This window comes from Mauremys mutica, chromosome 5, assembly GCF_020497125.1.
Source record: "Mauremys mutica isolate MM-2020 ecotype Southern chromosome 5, ASM2049712v1, whole genome shotgun sequence".
Taxonomy (NCBI): Eukaryota; Metazoa; Chordata; order Testudines; family Geoemydidae; genus Mauremys; species Mauremys mutica.
In genome coordinates this window covers 48,211,281-48,231,815 of record NC_059076.1, presented here as the reverse complement: position 1 = coordinate 48,231,815, position 20,535 = coordinate 48,211,281, and the positions used below count along the sequence as shown (strand labels likewise).

General features: G+C 40.3%; 1 long non-coding RNA gene across 2 annotated transcripts in view; it reads left to right on the top strand.

Moving 5' to 3' along the window:
- LOC123371595 overlaps positions 1–18,393 on the top strand; it is a 30,769-nt gene extending 12,376 nt beyond the window's left edge. Inside the window, exons 1-3 of one of the 2 annotated variants that reach the window (XR_006579861.1) lie at positions 4,247–4,317; positions 18,013–18,132; positions 18,219–18,393. This is a non-coding gene — a long non-coding RNA (uncharacterized LOC123371595). Of the gene's footprint in view, positions 1–4,246; positions 4,318–18,012; positions 18,133–18,218 lie in introns of those variants that run through there. The other variant, XR_006579860.1, reaches the window with a different exon arrangement.
- The last annotated feature ends 2,142 nt before the right edge of the window (positions 18,394–20,535 follow it).

Sequence of the window (20,535 nt, the reverse complement as noted above, 5' to 3'; positions counted from 1 at the left end):
ACTGATCATTTTATGCGCACATGCAAAAAATAAAATAAAATAAAAATGAACAAAGGACCTAAATCTGCATTGCACATGAAATCATGGATGTTTTGGGAGCATAAGGAATGCAGAAGCAGGGCATAATTTTTCCACAATGCAGTGTAGTAATACGAAAAGTAGTAAAAGAAACATGGAGGAGAAGGTGCTTACATTTTACAGAGATTTAAAAAGTTCTCTATTTTCTTTTGTCAGTGGCGTACTCAGACTAATCTGTAAATTTTAATTGCTGAGGCTGTGTGATTGCCTGCCTCCCGCTAGGACTTCCATGAAAAATAAGATGCTTTTGGACACACACAATTCCATGGGAAAACGAAGTAAACTGTTAGGAACGGGGTAGGGCTCAAGTATTTAGAAAAATGTAAACAGTAATGGAAAAGAATGTCCTGAAATAATGTATGACAGCAAACTTTTTGTTGAACCAGAAACAAGTTAAAAACTGTGTACTGGTCTTTATATCCTAGCCAATGCTCCGGGAACCATCTATACTGGTGCTATTTGTGCAAGTAGTGTGAAATTAGTGGCAGATGAAAACTGCTGTGCTATCTGTAAGTACCCAGATGACTTACACAGACAAGTACATTTAAAAACCCCAAACCTTTGTTTGACCAAGATGTGGCCAAGATGGTGCTTGGGTGCCCTACTTTTGTTGTATCCCTTCCCACTAATCCCTGTATGTCTGTTTTTAGTTGTGAGATCCTATGCCGATACCTTCTGTATCTGAAAAGTGCTTGAGGGCACTATGAAAATCTAACAATAAAATAATGGTTATGCTGTCATGGTATCTATGATCAAGAAGCCATTCTAAATGAACCAATGTTGTTGGGTTAAGGCTTTGTCAATTTCTTTTTGTGATTTAGAACTCTTGAAAAGATAAGTTGGAGTAAAAAAAACAACCTTAGTCTTTTTAATGATTTCTTTATGGAGGGTGGGGATGGGAGAAGTCACATAGTGCCAAATTCCTCCATAGGCTGAATGCATTGACTTAAATTGGGTTATACTCAGATTGAATGTAATCACTGAAGGACTACTGCTAAATTGCATCCTATGCTGAGTATAGGAGAACTGAAGATTTTGCACCATGCTTTAATACCTTCCAGATCAGAGTAGTGTGATTACATTTATTCTGAGTGTCTGTTATAAAAATATAACCTCAGATTCTCCCCTGTGTTGGGGTTGCTATGCACTGTGCTGGTAATACAAAGGTAATCTATATCTAGTCCTTAGATAGGGGGATCTTCTGGTGCTGTGGAGATGACATAATGGCCACCTCAGTTCCTGTGCAAGGCCTGGAGTCTTGGTTGGTCCTTCCTATGCCCATCCATCCATTCTATAATAGCTCCTTGGGGTAATTGATAGCTGGCTTTATTAGGGAAACCAAAAGGTCAAAATCTGATTCAGTAACTCCTCACTTTAAGTCATCCTGGTGAACGTTGTTTCGTTGTTACGTTGCTGATCAATTAAATGATCAATGCTCATTTAAAGTTGTGCGGTGCTCCACTCTTACGTTGTTTGGCTGCCTGCTTTCTCCACAGCTGGCAGCCTCCCTACGCCCCCCCCCAGCGCCTCCCACCCGCCGGCAGACCCTGCGGATCAGCACCTTTCCCCTCCTCCCCTGCCTCCTGCCCATGGCAATCAGCTGGCTTGCGGTGTTTTGAGGGCAGGATGGGGGGGTGAGGAGTAAGGACTCGGCGCACAGGCTCCCGAACGCCGCAAGCCAGTTGATTGCCCCGGGCAGGAGGTGTGGGGGAGGAGCAAGGACTCGGCGCGCCTCCTCCTCCCTCTGCCCACCCTCCTGCCCGTGGCAATCAGCTGGCTTGTGGTGTTTTGGGGGCAGGAGGGACGGGGGAGGATCAAGGACTCGGCGTGCAGACTCTCCCTCCCTCCCCTGTCTCCTGCCCAGGGCAATCAGCGGGCTTGTGGCGTTTAGAAGGGAGGGGTGGGAGGAGCACGGAAGCAGTGTGGGAAGTAAAGGGGGAGGAGATGGGGGAGGGAGAAGAGGCAGGTCAAGGATGAGGGTTTAGGGGAAGGAGGGAGTGGGTGGGCTGAGGGTTGAGCCCCCCACCCCTGGTGATTGCAGAGTAGGAGAAGCTGCCCCTGCTGTGCAACCTGCTTCTCCTAGCCTACAGCACCTTCAGCCTCCTTGCCTACCTCCTCTCCAGTGCCAGTGGGCTGTGCCTGTGTAGGGTAAGGCAGGGGCACCTCCCAACTATAGTACAGTACTTGTCTTAAATTGCTTGTTTAAAATGTATATAATGCCTTTTGTCTGGCAAAATTTTGTTTCCCTGGAACCTAATCTCCCCCATTTACATGAATTCTTATGGGGAAATTGGATTCGCTTAACATCGTTTTATGTAAAGTCACATTTTTCAGGAATATAACTACAACGTTAAGTGAGGAGTTACTGTACACTGGAGAATTCAGCACCACTCAGGCTTTTAGTTAAGAAGGGGCATGTGGGGGTGCGTGGCATAAGTAAAGATGCATTGTACTACGTTCACATGTATTTTAATTTTATTTTTGTGCTTCTATAGCACCTTTCATCTAAAGATCTCTAAGCACATTGCCCCAGTGATGTGTGTAAATGTGATTGTTCCATTTTGAGGATGGCAGTGCTTAGAGGCTGAGGCTAAGTGACTTGCCCAATATCACACTAGAAGTATGCAGAGCTGGAAAGAGAACCTAGGTTTCCTGATTTTCTGAATTTGTTAGACTATCTAGGGCCCAGTTACTCCTAAGAAGTATTGGTTTGACTATCCTCAGGCTGATGTCCTTTACCTACCCACAGAGCTTTCACAACTTAGGCATCAACAGTCCGAGCTTTCTCTCCTCTGCTCTGTCAAAATGCCTCAGTCCTGATGTAGGTAGAAAGGTGGAAATTACATCCAGGGTTGAGAGGGCATTGCAATGTCCATCTATGCTCAGTCAATCATATTTTGACTACTTAATATGGGTGCCAATTAGTACTTATCCTCATGGTGGCTTTGGTATTGTGAATACCACATCACAAGGAGCAGTACTGAAACTACCCATGCATTCTACCAAACTGCCACTTGGTTTTTACTTTAAAATTGCCAGCTTTAGGAAGGATTGAGTTTTCTGTCCACTGCAGCTGATCATATTTCAAAGGAGAGCCCTGAAATGAAGCTGTATAATTTTTCTTTGAAATCACTTTAAATAAAAACAATATATGTATACAAAAAGTGTTACTGCATAAGAAAGAGTAAACTATAGGGTGGAAAATCATATCTAAAATCTGTTCTCTTATGATCAGCTAATGAAAAACACCAAGAATGTTAATGGAAATGGAAAGCATGAAAAATACAAAGCATTTGTTTAGTTGAAGAAGGCAATTTGCTTTTTTGCCTGTGTCCTTCACTGGCTCTAGATAAGCGACTGCTACAGTTCTGAAAGATGCTTAGTTCTTTATTAGTTAGTAAAATAGTCATTTAATCAAATCACACTCACTTTATAAAGGAAGAAATATTCTTAGACTTAGTCTTTGAAGAAGAGGGCAGCTTATTCTAATATGGCTTTGGTCAGTGATGGATTTGACAATCGGCATATTGCAGAAACAAAATTACCAGGAGGACAGGCAATGTCTAAAAGAGAGCCTTCCCAGAAGGCTCATATTGACATGTAGTGATTGAAATGAGTTTACCTAACATAGCTGATGGGTTGTGTAAACACAGCATTCTTCCTAAGGCCGGCATGACCTTAGTTTTGGATGTCTTTGCTCAGGTAGAACAATGCTCAAAGCCTAGAAAAGCCACACTACTTGAAAGCTGAAAATGTCACAGTTGACTGAGGAGATAAGAAGCATGTGTCTCTTGGTTTATTAGTTGGTGCTTCATAGTAAAAGAAACTCCAAGAATAATTCTCTGTATGTCAGCCTCTTAAGGGCCAAAACATTCAATTTTCCATGGCCAGGTTGGTGGCTATTTTAAGCAATGGCTAGGTTTATTTAGTGACATATTTGCACTTAGAAAATGTACCTATCTCATACTCTTGGACTTTATACAAAAATAACAAATTGGTGGATTCTGCCCATGTCATTATAATTTCAGTTTTCACATAAAAATATTCATGGTTTAATAAAACTGGTTCAAACTTATTGTCATTTGTTTTGCTTGTACAGCAGTAATCACGGGGTATTTTTCATCATAGGTTGTTTAAAATTTCATTTCTGTATTTTATTAATTGTAAGATCCCAATAGAGAGAGGTTGCTCCAACTACTACTGGATGTGACATGAATCCCTTGCAGATCAAAGTAAATGGTAGGTGTTTCACAAACCATATGAAACAATTACAAACGTGCTACTTCAGAGCAACTTTTGTCAAGTAGCCTGCATTTCGGTGGTATTCATGTTTCAAAATATTAGGACCCCCAAATTTGAAAATACTATTCACTGATCTCTAACAACCAAAGGTGGATTAACAATTCACAACCAATATGTATGTTTGTTTGTTCAAGGTTAACAAAATGGAGTAAAAGGAACAATTATGGTAACATTCACAATTTGTCAATATAAAACTTGCACAAAAACTGCTAATGGTTTAGAGGAAAATGTATGTTGGAAAATTTCTACATTTTGTGTTTGCATTTTAAGATGGGTAGGTTGGTTGTGACTAGTTTTAAGTTTCATAGCATTGGTTTGTGTTCCCTGACTGGCTGAGCCCAGGGGAAAAGTAATGGGTAGTATGAATGGAAGGGTGGAATGCAGCTTACTTCCTCTGCTAAAAATAGTGCCCCTTCTTCCTCTCCCTGGCTTGAGCAAGCGGTGCGCCCCTACAGTTCCCGCTCCCTCTTGGCTGGTGTGATGAAAAATCCTTCTTAATTTACTTTTAACTTCTGTGTGAGTCCTACTTATGTGTTTAGGAGGGCCATCAGATGCAGGTTTGAGTCATTTTCTCAGAGGATATGCATATTGTGATGGAATGCATTCCTGTATTTGCACTCTATACACTATGGTAGTAATCTTTGTATAAAATATGCCTTGTTGAGACATCATTTGAAAACGAATAACTTGCTGGTCAGTAATATCATGGCAGAATGCATGTAGCAACATTATATGTAAAGTTATAAACATAAGCTAAAATCATGACTGAAGTGTGTTTACCAGTCAAATCTGGGAAGAGGGTAAACCTGTTCCCCAAAAAGGTTTTCAAAGACAAAGGGCAAGTTGACACCCCAGGCAGGTGTCATCAAAACTGATGGGCCATCACCTATCAAGTGGCCATGCTTTGGCAAGAAAAGGAGGTGATTTTAGCAAAAACCAGCATTAAACTTTCCCTCATGAGACCCCATGTCTCCTTGCTCCCAGCTGGAAAGAAGTTTATCCAAGGGTCACTCTCAGGAAATGCATTTCAAAGGGTGACTGAACTATAAAAGTGATAGGCAAACCCCCGCCCCCCACCAAGTTATCTTCCCCTGTCCATCTCTCTTTTTTTCCACCTCAGAAGACAAAAGAAACAGCTATGGCATTTGGATGCAGATTCTGACCTGAAAATTGGTCAGCAATGATACTGGGAACTTCACTTTAAAGCAAGTCTAGTTTAAGTTTAGAAAGTGTTTTGTCTTTATTATTCTTGTATCCATTTCTGACTTTAATGCCTTATTGCTTGTACTCACTTAAAACCTATCTGTTTGTAGTTAAATATATTTTTTTGTTCATTAACCAAAATTAATCGAGTATTTTGAACTGTGTGGGTAATTCCATTCAAGGTAGCAAGTTGCTGTATGTTGTTCCTTTACAGAGACAATGGACCTTTGTTATCTGAACTGTTTAGGAGAGGGGATACACATTTTTTGGAGAAAATCTAGGACTAAATCAGAGCTGGAGAGCTTACCTGCTGGCTGGAAAGCAGGAAACCAGGCAGGCTGGAGGGTGATTAACCTCCCTAATTTCTATAAAGTTTTGATTGACACATTTCCTGGGAAAGAAAGAAAGCAGAATGGAGGGATTGTAGCTGGGTGGTGGCTTTTCCTGGTAGCTCCCAAACACCAGATGGGAGAATAGTCTATCTCACAAAGATTTTGGAGCTAGTAGAAACAGCGAACTGCGGCCACTGGGAGCTGCAAGTGGCCGTGCCCGTGGATGCTCAGGTAAACAAAGTGTCTCGTGGCCCACCAGGGGCTTACCCTGAACAAGCCACAAACCAAGTTTGGGAACCCCTGCTCTGTAGCATGCTTTTAAATATTGTTTGGCCATGTTATTTGTTTGATTTTTATTCCCCTTATAGTCACAGGGCCAGAGCCAAACTCCACTGAAGTAAACAGAAAAACTATATTGACTTTAATGAGCTCTATATCCAAGACCATATCTGTAATTATAATATAATAATTATAATTCCAGCCTCCAACTCATATCTCAATGTGGTGGCCCTGAATTCTATTTTAAAGTCATGTGACTACTTGACTGACATATAAAGGACCCAATAAGATCCCTAATCACTTCCGGTGATCAAACAAGAAGCATATATATCCTTCCCTGAATACTGCAGTACCCACCTGGACTTGTGTGGTGTTGTCTATTGTATGTATGCAAATATATGTCTTAAATTTGAAAAAACAACTAGTGATTTTTTTAAGTGCCTCCATTTTTTGTGTGCCCAACTTCAGACATCTGGAGACAACTCATTTTCAGAAGTTGGGTACCCATCACTAAAAATCAGGCCATCTGAATTTGTTGCAAGTTGGGTACCCAAAATTGTTAATCAGTTTGGCAAAATTAAGCCATATATACATTGTGTGTGAGAGAGAGACTTTCTATATGACAATTCTCTCTCAAGCCAAAATTATCAAAACACCCATGACCAGCAGTTTTGCATGGAATTTTGAATGTGGGACTCATGACATTTCAGGCTAGAATGAATTTCCCTAGGTAATCTGTAAACATTTTAAGGAGTTTGGGGAACACAACATGGAGCAGGAAATAACATTTTGGAGACACAAGAAAAGTGAAGTGAACTGAAATATTTCAAAAATGTCAGTTTTTGCCCTAATGCATTTTGATATGAATTAAAATTAAGATGGACATAAAATTCTAGACGTGGAAGGTTCAGGCCCCAACAGGGCTCTGTGCAGGGGCAGGATCTGGCTACGTGGTTTTCTTTTCAGAATCTGGGACATAGATACTAAGAAATGCACAGGAGAGAGTACTAACTTGATTCTTTTTTTCTCAGTGCTAAATATTTTATAGTGTATGTAGCTATGACTTCTGAGTTGGTCCTGCAATAAATTACTAGCTTGTGAGAGATTAAACTACATTATATTCTTCATCTGTGCAATCTCTGCAAGTACCAAAAATATAATCTTTTTATACTGTTTTACTTGGACAAAACTAAACCTTTGCTGGTGAAACTGCCTTTGGCTGAGAGTCAGGCTTATATATTCCATAGGCAGTGGTTCCAAATATATATATATATATATTGCCAGTTCTAATGGGACTTGGGCACAGCGGGAAAGCATTCTGCTCCAGAGTATGCCTCATTGCAAGCACAGAAACCAACTCCTTAGACCTTTGCCCAGTAGACATTTTGGAGCAGATTGTAACACCTTTATCACTCTGCAGTGCTGAAATTCATCAGGAGCTCTCAATAACTCATTAATTATATTTTCCCAAGCAGTGTGTTTTGGCATCTGAAGCATAGCTAATTACATGCAGGTCCTAATCTGTTGCTTCCCCCATCCCCTGTAATTAATTCTTCCTTTATTTATGAACAATTTGACTAAGCAGCTTATATTCTGCTTTCTTCACTTCCCTAGCAGATGTCTTCTTTGAAAGCAGATGTTGCTACTTTCTTGATAGGAGACGCATCCCTCCTTGGATGAAAGAGGGGTCTGCAGTTTAATTGGTAGCACTGAAAATGTGAAGGAGCAGATATACTATATGTTCCCTTACATTAAACTAAAATCCAACATTGTCTAACGTGATGTTGAAATATTTTAATTTGTGATCTTCATCAAGGCAGAGCACAAAATAAAGAAAAGAGATTTAAATTTACATGCTAATTAATCTGACCTGACTGAATTTGGTGTCAGTCCTTATAGTTCACCCCCAGAGAAAATCTTTGGAAAGGAGATTTCTGAATCCAATAAAATTGCACAGGAATTTTAGAGTGCTGGGTATAGCATGAGTGGCAGCAGTGTCCTTTATACAATCTTGCAGTTTATGTAGATTGCCTCTTACAACTGGCTTTCAGAAGACATAGTATTGAAAACATAAGCTTCAATTATTTTTAACACGATTTCAAAAATCTCTTGCCTGTAAATCAGCTTGGATCTCATTATTAAAAACAGCTTTTACTGCCAAATTAGCTTCTGTGCCCAAATGATACTTAGATTAGTCTTTAATAGATATTAGGATTTAATTAGCAAGAAATCTTTCTTAATTAGGTTTTATTAGTCTTCAATCAGGACCCCTACACAGTTATTAGTGTTAGACATAATTACTGTAGATTAATCGTTCTAGATCTGTCTGACTAATAAACAGGAGTGGTCCTTACTAAAGAGCTAAGCCTGCATCACTGAAGTCAATGGGAGTGTAGCCTGTACATTTAAAATGTGTTGCTCTGCGCCTACATATTTGGGTGGAAGATTTACTAACTGAAAGTTCTGGGTTTTACCTATTTCTAGAGAGTATGACAAGATTATATATGAATCCAGCCAGGGAGCTAAAAGCTCATTTTCATTAAACATCATTCTAAATAAGCTTATTGCCTTTATTTATATGACAAAGAAACAGTAGATGTATGCAACCCAAAGAACCAAGGTAAACCAAAAGTATGGAATTTCAGCTGTTGTGTTGTTTCATTAAGAAGTAATTTTGTTACATGAAATTCTTTACTTTCTCCCAATTAAATGATAAAATATCAAGTTCTCAATATCAAACCAGAGCCTTCTACTAGTATAGATGTGGAATACAATATGCACATGCAAGGCCAGATCCTCATACCTTTACTCATGTTGGGTTACTCCTTCAGTTTTCCCATTGACGTCACTATCAATTCTGTAGATCTTACTGGTTCTAGAATTTCAATGGAACAACTCAAGGAGTAAGGTGTACTGTTCAGCAGAAAGAAGGATATTGAAATCTGGTCTATGAAAAAGTTCATTTGGTTTTAGAGATGATAAATGTTCCAGAAAAATTTCCTGTATTTAAAATGGAGGATAGCACTTGAATCAGTAACATCTTTGGATGAACTTTAAGTTTGTCCACTGTACGTAGGCAGGCATTGTTCAAATCATGGCCTGATCCTGCAAACACTGAGGGTAGTGCACACCGCCAGGAGCAGTTCAGGAATTGTTCATGCTAGTAAGCACAATGTGAATATCTCCAGGATGGGGCTGTATGCCTTTTCTCTTTTTAAAGATTTAAGTATGATAAAGCTATTATATTTAAATTTTTGCATGCTTGATGTATACCCCTAACCTGCTATAAGTAGTGTGAGAGGGAGACTAAGTCTTGGAATAATGGAATCAGAAACTCCAATTTTACATATCACTTTGTTTCGAATTGTTCCTTTATGGATTGTCTTCCCATACTTTTCATTCAATGAGCATTTACTGTTGTCTGCAATGCAGACCCTGACTGAAAGTATTGGTTCTGAGATCCCCAACTGTAGGTTGGCTGTGTTCTGGGTCACTGCCCTCATGTAATAGCAACTGAACTCAATGGTGCTACTTGTGCACTGAAAGTGCTTGCAGGATCAGGGCCCAAGGATTGATGTGGTGAGAATCAGGCCGTACAACTTCCAAAAGGCACTGTGAAATATTTATATGCAGTAGAACAAAAGCCAGGTTACACAATGTGTTTCTAAAAGAACTTCAGAGAGACTAAATGTTGCCACTGAGGGGAGAGGGCTCCTCAAGAGGAATGTACAACACAGATGTTTGTCTCTATTGAAACATCATTTGGTTTAGTATTAAAATGTGGTGTTAATAAAGGGTGTCTAATAAATTGAGATGAGTGCTGCAGTTGCTGGTTGTGTCTGCCATTTGGTGGCCAGACATTGAAGCGGACTTAACTAGTTAGCCGAGTCCTCTATCTGCTGGGTGTGGCTGGTTGCTGTGTACATCCTTAATCGAGATTCAACTGGAAAGCCCTTGTGGCTCAGAGGATCAGTTGTACCAGGTGAGCCAAGTAGGAGCCTCCCTCTGGCTGAACCTGTAAGAAATGTGCTAAGTGTCTCAGCTCAGATTGTTTCATACATAGCTGTACATAAAGTACAGAGGAAAAATGTACATGTTAATATGTGCAGCGTATGGACATGTACTTAATAGAATACAATTATGAGGCATTTGTGTTTTGCTTTGGTTTGTCTTGTTCCCAGTTTTTACACTTAGAAGTGTACAGAACTCAGGGTTTTCTTTAATGTGAAGTAACTATGTACGTATAGAAAAGAATGACTAAGAATGATAAACCTGTGATATGCTTATCTTTGGGAGATGGTGGCTTAAATTTATGAGTCATTCAAATGAACACTATTCTATCAAACAGCTAACCTTTTTGATACATTTGCTGCTTGTTTGCTTTCTGAATTTTAATATGCTCGGACCATGTTTTACCCTTGACCCTAAATGGTATCTAGTCAGAAACTATCACTGTGCTGTCATGTACTAAATGTTTTAAATCTGTTTGCATTGGAAATAGTAATAATAAATAAATGAAAATATTCTTCTTGTTTTGTAAAAGTTTGCTTTGGCCAAAAATTTAGGATTCGTACAGAATTGATCTGGTTGTGACCCTTTAATCAGCAAACAAGTGAGACATTTTTGTTCCATGATGTTCATTTTAGTTTAAAAAAAATGTCCTCACAAAAGATTGAAGGGGACATACAGTTTTTCTTATTTCTTAATTGGTCTTTATTGGAGGACAGATTTTTACAATTAATCTTTTCACTTTACCTGAGCCTACAACCTGTTTTTGTCTTTCACAGTACATGAAAAATTTGACTAACAAATAATATTGCTAGGACATGTTCAGTTTTCATCCTCCTCTACTGTCTCTCTGCTGCTCCTATGCTTTGGTTTGTTTTAACATTTTGAGTTGTGGGGGAGGTACTGATACTTGCATGCATCCAAGTTTTAATCCAAATAAGAAGTGACAACTTTTGTTTGTTTGTTTTTAATATGGTACATGAGATGCAAAACCCCCAGCTTTGGCAAGTTTGATTTTACATCCTGATATTAGTTTTTGGAACTCACACCTCACTTTAATGGCTGAAGTAACACCATATGTGAACAATCTCTGAGATGGGAGGAGATTTGGATTCTGATTTGGAGACAAGCACCATGACTATGACTGATTTCTGCTAACAAGTAATGATTGAGAAAAAATATGAGAAGTACTGGAGTAGTAGTAGAGGAAACCTTTCACTTATAGGTGACCAATTTAAAACCTGTTTAGGTGGATAGTGGTTGATTATCATTCACATTTGAAAACTGTATAATGGTATACAGTTAAGGAACCATTAGATCATCTAATCTGGCCTCGTAAATATCACTGGCCATTAAATTCCACAGTTACCACTGTATTGAGCCCCAAAATGAATATGTGTGTGTGTGTCTAACGCATATCTTCTAGAAAGGAAGCCACTCTTGCTCTGAAGAGACGGAGAATCTACAAAATCTCTTGGGAATTTCATCCAGTGGATATGTGATGAGGTTCCCGGGGTACAACCTGGAACTGCATAACCGCTTTTCACCCTTAACCCTCCAGCGTGGTCTAGCTCTCACAATGCTTTCCTAGTGACAAGAAGCAGACCCTTTCAGGCACTGTTATCCCTCAGCCACCAGAATGCAGAGGCACCCCCAGCCTTGCACCCCAGAAAGATACCATTTTGCACTGCTCAAGACCTTCTTTTGAACAGTACAAACTTGTTAATTAGTTTGCCACTTTGTCAAAGGAAAGTGGACATGCACCAGCCTTAGTAACCTGAGCAGATTTCCCAAGTGCTTCAGACAAACTCACTGGTAAAGAAAAAACATTAAATTAAGTTATTAACCACAAAAAGATAGATTTTAAGTGATTATAAGTGGTAGGCATAAAGGCCAGAGATAGTTACCAAAGAAACTAAAAAATAAGCACACAGTCTAAATCCTAAATCTTATTAGACTAAGCAGTATTTGGGTCAAGCAATTTTTCTCATCCCACTGAATGTTGCAATCCTTAATAGTCCTTCATACACAGGTTGACATTCCTTCTCAGACTGGGACCAGTCTCCTCAGTTCAAGTCTTTTTCTTCCCAGTGTTCTTGTTGCTTTCAGCATAGGTAGGGGAGGAAAGAGGTGGTCGCATGATCCCACTGTCCCTTATTTTCTACCCTCAGTCCGTGTGCCTGAAAAATACTAACCCAGACATGTCCTGCTGGGCCTTGCTGAATCAGAGATGAGCAATCCCCCTAGTGTGGTTTTGTGTACCTGAGTCATAGAACTGAGCAATCTCCACTGTGTGATGTTCATGCAACTCTCTTAGGGCTAGTCTATACTGGCAACACTAAACCATGGCAGTGCTTTAACGTGCCTTGTGTGGTCGCGGCAGAGCACTGGGAGAGAGCTCCCTCCATGAGTGGCGTAGCTCCCAGTACGGTTGCACTGTTTACACTGGCACTTTAGAGCGTTGAAACTTGCTATGCTCAGGGGAGTGTTTTTTCACATCCCTAAGTGAGAAAGTTGCAGTGCTGTAAATTGCCAGTGTAGACAAGCCCTTACTGAACTGTAAATCTCTTGTTTAAAACTTCCCTCCTGATTAATGATCCTTTAACGCCCACCTGGGTGTGGGTCATCTCCTTCTTTGTCACTGGAGAACTAACAGTGGGCAACTCCCAAACTCACAACATATTTCAATAACAACCATACAGCAAAATCTCATAACTTCATACACACTAATAATATATATATTTTGGCAGAACAATGGGTCTCAGCAGACCATGACCTTACATATAATATCTTACGTGGCATGGGTAATATCACAACCATATATTAATGATGAATAGGGGGGTTATAGGGTGCTACTTTGAGGTACAGCATGTCACAGGATAACTATTTCAGTTCTGTTCCTATGTCCACATTGCAAAAATCACCATTATTGTTGTAACTACTCCTTCTTGGCAGTTTCACCAGTTTCATCAGTTCCTTCATGTATGATTGGAGGATGCAATACTGTCTTGCTCGTAAGTGAGGCCATCAGTCTGGGGTGAGGCACACTAACAGATATTTGGGGTCTTTCATTGCCACAGCTCATTCTATGTTTATTCTGTGGGTAACAAGAATTCAGGGTCCTCTGCTATCAGTCCCACACCTTTCACTGGCATTAAATTATCTTAAAAATTGAAAATATACTTTAAAAAAACCTCACCAGAAAAGCAACTTTAATGAATTCAGAGTGCTGTGCATATTAGCACTATGCACAATATAAATAAGTATCATTACATGTCATTAAATGACTCAAAAAATGTAAACGTATATTTTAAAGCATACATTATTCCTGAAACAGAATTCAAAATGTTCAGAAGTGTGTTCTTACTTAGCTGAATCCTCTGGGTGACAACATGATTCTCATGGTAAATGTACTTGATGTTCTTAGTCCTTGAAGTTCTTTAGTTTTATATATAAAATAATTTCCCCTTTTTCTGAAAATATATACTCCTGGTGATCCAACACTATTTCCTAGAAAACGATCCTGTAGTGGAAATTTTAACATGCTGGCCTGGTATGGTCAAGGCATACAACCCCAGGTTCTGTGGGTTAGGGTGTAAACCTAATTGATTTGCAAAAAGAGAGTTTTTGTAATTTAGGGACCTGACTTTTCATCAAAATAGATACTGCATTTCATTAGATCAGAGAATCCAGTCTGTCCGCCCTGGTTGAGATTCAACTCATAGCACAAACGTTGATGCACCGGAGGTAAAGTTTCCCATTTCAGTTGCTTTCAGAAATGTTTCTCGCTCTCCATCAGAGGATCTAAGGAAATTCGTATAAACAAACACTGCCTCATTTATTTTATACAGATATTTAAACAACTGAGAGTTTGTTTCTGTCAAAGATAACCTTTTATTTGAAGTAGTGATAAACTGTGATTATTCACAATCATCTTAGAAAAGAATAAGTTTTAATATTCAGTGTTCAAAGAGATACATTTTGGAAGGCCATGCTGCCTCTCCACATGTTATATATTAAGCAGAATTAATGTGATTGGAGATAATTCTTGTTATGCCATTACTGTTGCTTGTTACTATGCTGTTACTGTTAGCGCTAGAGGGTGCCTGAGTTATGTATTCAGGTTCACTCTGGAGGCTCAAATTTTTTTTCCTTGGCTTGAGCCTCACTAACTTTCAGACCTGTAAAATGACTAAGAATAAGGAGCCCACAAAACTTGGCCTGAACTAGCTTTGTTCAGATCTGAGATCATTATGTTCAGGAAGAAAGTCTTTGTTTTAAAAACTGTTCATAATACGTCAGCTTTTAAAAATGTGAATGGGAATCCGTGTAAAAATCTTTTATTTTAAATATATCTCATTTCATTAGCGATAAGGGGCCTTGTTCTGCACTGTATTCTTCCAGTTTTACATGGGTGTAACTACACTGCTCTGTAGTATAATTGGGAGTAATTAGCACAGGTAAGAGTCAGACCTACAATTAGCATAAAAGAGAGTGGTCTCAAAGCTTTGGCTGATGCCAACTGTCATGGATTTACCAGATGTTGGATGCCCCAGCCGTTATAGAGTCTCTTCAGGGAGTGCCCCTATTACTTGTTAGATGCTAGGCTTATCTTTTAGGAAAGTGCAAGTCCTGTGGCTCTATGATTCAGAGACTGGGCCTTCAGGCTAGAGCACTCCTGTTTCTCAACCAAGGCTCTCTGACATGTTTTGGTACCTAATAGCCATTTTATTCCTTATGAGAGTGATGCAACCAGTATATATTTTTTAGCAATACAGGCAGCTTTTTCAAACCAAGCCAGCATTTAATAGTCTACTGAGTACTGTATTTAAGGCCTGGTCTACACTACGAGTTTATCTCGAATTTAGCAGCATTAAATCGAATTAACCCTGCACCCGTCCACACAACGAAGCCCTTTACTTCGATATAAAGGGCTCTTAAAATCGATTTCTGTACTCTTCCCCGACGAGGGGAGTAGCGCTGAAATCGACATTGCCATTTCGAATTAGGGTTAGTGTGGCCGCAATTCGATGGTATTGGCCTCCGGGAGCGATCCCACAGTGCACCATTGTGACCGCTCTGGACAGCAATCTGAACTCGGATGCACTGGCCAAGTAGGAAAAGCCCCGCGAACTTTTGAATTTTATTTCCTGTTTGCCCAGCGTGGAGCGCTGATCAGCGCAGCTGACCATGCAGTCCCAGAATCAAAAAAGAGCTACAGCATGGACTGTACGGGAGCTACTGAATCTGATCTCTATATGGGGAGATGAATCTGTTCTATCAAAACTCCATTCCAAAAGACGAAATGCCAAAACATTTGAAAAATTCTCCAAGGCCATGATGGACAGAGGCCACAACAGGGACTCAACACAGTGCTGCGTGAAATTTAAGGAGCTGAGACAAGCATACCAGAAAGCCAAAGAATCAAATGGATGTTCACGGATGGAGGGGCGACTGACGACTGTAGCTATCCCACAGTTCCCACACTCTCCAAAAACCATTTGAATTCTGGGCTGAGCTCCTAAAGCCTGAAGGGTCAAAAACATTGTCACGGGTGGTTCAGGGTATATGTTGCCACCCCCCGTGAAAGCAAACGGAAAAAAATCATTTCTCGCCTTTTTTCAATGTCACCGTACATCTAATGGATGTTGCTGGCAGACGCGGTGCTGCAGTTCTACACAGCAGCATCCCCTTGCCTTGCCTTGCGGACGGCAGACCATACAGGACTGGTATCCATCTTCATCGTCCCGTGGGTGCTCCTGGCTGGCCTCGGTGAGATCAGCCAGGGGCGCCTGGGCAAAAATTGGAATGACTCCAGGTCATTCTCTTCTTTAAGTTTTGTCTAATGGAGATTCAGTCCTGCCTGGAATATCATGCCAGCTGGAGGCTTCTGCCTCAGGCTGCTCTCCCAGTCAGCAGCACCACGCGGTCACGCCTACCTGAGCCTACTCCTTGATACCAGGCTCACAATCAGATACTTAGACCTCTACATTTTGCTGCAAATAAAAATGCCGTTTAGAACTGTCCCCCATCATATATATCCTGGGATATTTTGTATTTTACCAGTGTCAACAAAAGGCCCACACACAAATGGAGATTCAGGCCTGCCTGTGCTTCTATCCTAGTGCTTATCACAGATTCTCATTTTCAGCTATAAGCTGAGCAAGTGCAGAATGGTGATTCACTCTACTTCGCTGTAAGCCAACCGCCCTTCCCTCCCGCCTTTGATCTCTGCTTGCAGAGGTAATAAAGTCAGTGTTGTTTCTTATTCATGTATTCTTTATTACTTCATCACACAAATGGGGGGATAACTGCCATGGTAGCCCAGGAATGGTGGGGGAAGAGGGAAGCAACGGGTGGTGTTGTTGCAGGGGCACCTCCTAGAATGGCATGTAGCTCATCATTTCTGCGGCATGTCTGGGGCTCTGACCCGGAGCAGTCATTTGCCTCTCTGGTTCTTTAGTAGGCTTGCCTGATATTCTAGGCAGGACTGACTCTCCATTAGACAAAACTTAAAGAAGAGAATGACCTGGGGAGTCATTCCCATTTTTGTCCAGGTGCCCCCGACCAACCTCACTGAGGCTGGCCAGGAGCACCCATGACAGCAGCAGATGGTACAGTATGACTGGTAACCATCTTTGTCAACTTGCAAAGGCAAGGGGATGCTGCTGTGTAGCACTGCAGTACTGTGTCTGTCAGCAGCATCCAGTAGACATACGGTGGCAATGAAAAAAGGCTGAACAGGCTCCATGGTTGCCGTGCTATGGCGTCTGCCCGGGTAATCCAAGGAAAAGGGCGCAAAATGATTGTCTGCTGTTGCTTTCACGGAGGGAGGATTGACTGATGACATTTACCCATAACCACCCGTGACAAATTTTTGGCCCCATCAGGCATTGGGATCTCAACCCAGAATTCCAATAGGCGGGGGAGACTGCAGGGACTATGAGATAGCTATGGGATAGCTACCCACAGTGCAATGCTCCGGAAGTCGACGCTAGCCTCGGTACATGGACGCACACCACCGAATTAATGTGCTTAGTGTGGCCGCATGCCCTCGACTTTATACAATCTGTTTCCAAAAATCAATTTCTGTAAAATCGGAATAATCCTGTAATGTAGACATACCCTAAGAGTCCAGGTTAGAATGGTAAAGCAAAGCTGAAGTCAGAGTCCATCTTGGCAGTATTATCTCCCAGGTTTCTCAGATCCTCCTTGGTTCCCTCTCTGTCTTCCTCTGTCTCCCTCATCCTTTGTCACTCTGCCTTTGGCAGTAGCAGACTTAAAAACAGGTTTGTTCAGATCTGTTCTCTTTATCCCCCCTCTGTTCACATGTTCATCTGGCCTTGGCTCCCAGTCATAAAGAGTTAATGTCTGGTTGTTTAGTCTTCTATTTTCTTCCCAGAGAGCTCCATTCATCTGTGGTTGACTCCAATCAGTTGTTGATGGTATATCTTGTTCCGAGCCAGATAGGTGTATGTGACATCCAGCTATGCATCACTCTCCTCTGTCCTCAGAGAGACATTACTGCCTCACACCCAAAGGGTTGCAATACAAAGTGACTGGGTAAACTGAGTATCACATATTGTCCCTAAAAAAAAATTAACAGAATTTGCCTAATTTCCAACGATACATACAAAATATGACGAGAAAGGAATTTTGGTAGACATCTTATTGCATCTGGAAAATTTGCATTGTTTATGAGGCATGCTGTTTGCATTGTTTATGAGGCATGCTGTTTAATAAGATTGTATGCAGTTTACCAAAAAGGAGTGAAATGAAAAATATTTTTATTTTCTTTGTTTGCCATCAGCTGCTGCTTATCAGAGCCACTTGACCTATTTCAAGTTAATTCCACGTTACCACCTATTTGTCACATAAAAAACAGAAGCAAGTAAAAATAATCAAAGAAAGAAGCCACGGAAGACAAAAGGTAATATAATATATTTTTATCCTTGTACTGCTCTGGTTAAAAAACAAAACAACTTTGACATCTGTACTCTATATCTGTTCTTACAGATGCTTTAAGAAAAGAAGTTCTCCAGCAGTTGACTTCCTAACTCAAAGCAGGATTGTACAAATGAGATAGGAGATAAATTATCTACAATAGCTGCTTTAATTTTCCATTTAAACCTATTTAAAGATTGAGGATTTACAATGATTAGTTTTATATATTAAAAAAAACAACTCACGGTTGGCCTGGCATATGCAGTGAGAAATATAGATGTGGTACACATTTACAGCCCAGACTGGCTTGGAGGATCATCGGCCTCAGTCTGAGATCTGTTTTAGTTACTGTCCCACTGTGGCTCAGACGAAAGATTTGTGACATTATTGCTTGATTCATCAGAACCTTTGGATTAACACAGTTGCTTTTATTAAAGTAAATTGAACAGAATGCTCAGCTGCAAACAAACCTCTCAAGGAATTAAAACATGATCCTATTATACATACTTAACCGTTACCAGCTCTTTTAATTTAGTTATTATCCAGGTTTAAATCAAAATCATTCCTACTGTACAGAGATAATGAGGAAGGATGGGAGTCTTGTTTGTTGGGGGAAGTGCAATAAGTGACTCACTGTGGGACTTATCTAACTGTTACAGCAGCCTTTTCAAGGCCTTTCTTCTGTGAACACGTGGCATAATATAATGTACCTTTTCCAATGTGACTGTTCTAAAATTAAGTAAATACACAATTGTGCTTATCAGAACTTGTAATACCTTCCATGCATTACATGAGTTGAACAATGTATTCACATATACGGCAGATTATGGAACACTTCAGATTCTCATGTTAAACGTAGTTCCAGGGTTTGATTCTGCCTTGCACCTCATGGAGTCATTTATGTTGGTGCAAAGTGGATATGAAATGCTACCAATGTAGAATTTACCCAGGTTGTTATATTGTCACCTATTACTATTGTATCAAAATGCTAGTGTTTGGCAACCACTTTGCACAGGTATAAATAGGTACACCAGGTTCAAGAAGAGAATCAGGCTCACTGTCTACCTACATAACCATAATTTAGTTGCTCTCTAATTTTGTTACTATTTGAAAGCTTCAGACAATCCGCTTAGCAGCGTATGCTTACAAATAAATACAGTGCCTGTCCCTGAAGAACTTGCATGCTAATTTATTACATAAAAATGTCAGTATAGTTACTTGTTTAGCTGCATAGCAATTATGGGGAGGTTGTAGTTTAGAAATATAAATTAGAAAATGTAACAGTAGACAAAACACTAGAACACATACATTAGAGAACAATCCTGCCTTTTCAGGAAGATGGATTGGATGGATGATCAAAGTATTACTATTATTACTATTACCAGCAGCAAAGAGTCCAGTAGCACCTTATAGACTAACAGACGTATTGGAGCATGAGCTTTCGTGGGTGAATACCCACTTTGTCGACATGCAAAGTGGGTATTCACCCACGAAAGCTCATGCTCCAATATGTCTGTTAGTCTATAAGGTGCCACAGGACTATTTGCTGCTTTTACAGATCCAGACTAACACGGCTACCCCTCTGATACATTACTATTACCATAATCCCTAGGAGCTGTGATCATGGCCCAGGGCCCCACTGTGCTAGGCGCTGTACAAACACAGAAGAAAAACATGGTCCCTGCCCTGAAGACATTTTTTTTCATGTAACATTTATCATCCTACAGAAAGTGTGTGCAACTCTGTGGAAAGCTCAGCATCTTTCTGTCCAATAATAGATAACTTTTCAAATGGCAACTGCAGTCACCCCATATCAGGCTGCCACTTCTCTGAGAATAACTGAGGCTGTGTTCATTTGATGCTCTGTGTAGGGGCAAGCCAGGCCCAAATCCAGTACATGTCTAATATTTTTATTTGGTTATAAAATGATTTTTAGATTAATACTGTTTCTAGTATTATTCTTATTTTTTCCTTTTTAGGGTGTGTAAACTCTTTCTGGCGGTGTATGTTGTTGCACCATGCCTAGAACATGGACAGCACTGTACAAATAATAATGTGAATTAGATTAACTTGACACTGTGTTTTGCCCAGATTACAAATTAGGTAAATTACATTTTGCTGACATACATTCTTCTGTAGTTTTAAATGGGATAATTATTCTCTTGCCCTTCTAAAAACTGCTATGTAAAGTCCTGTTTCCTGTATGCACACAGCTCTTCGCACTGATTGCAATTGAATTGTTGCAATGGAATGTAGCTGATGTGGTAAGTCATGGTCATAGAGGGGGAGGTGATTTCTCTGTTAGAAAGGGCCAATTCCATGGGACATTTTAAATACCAGAATACGAGCCTTGAACTAGACTCTATTTTATGGGGAGCCAGTGCAAAGA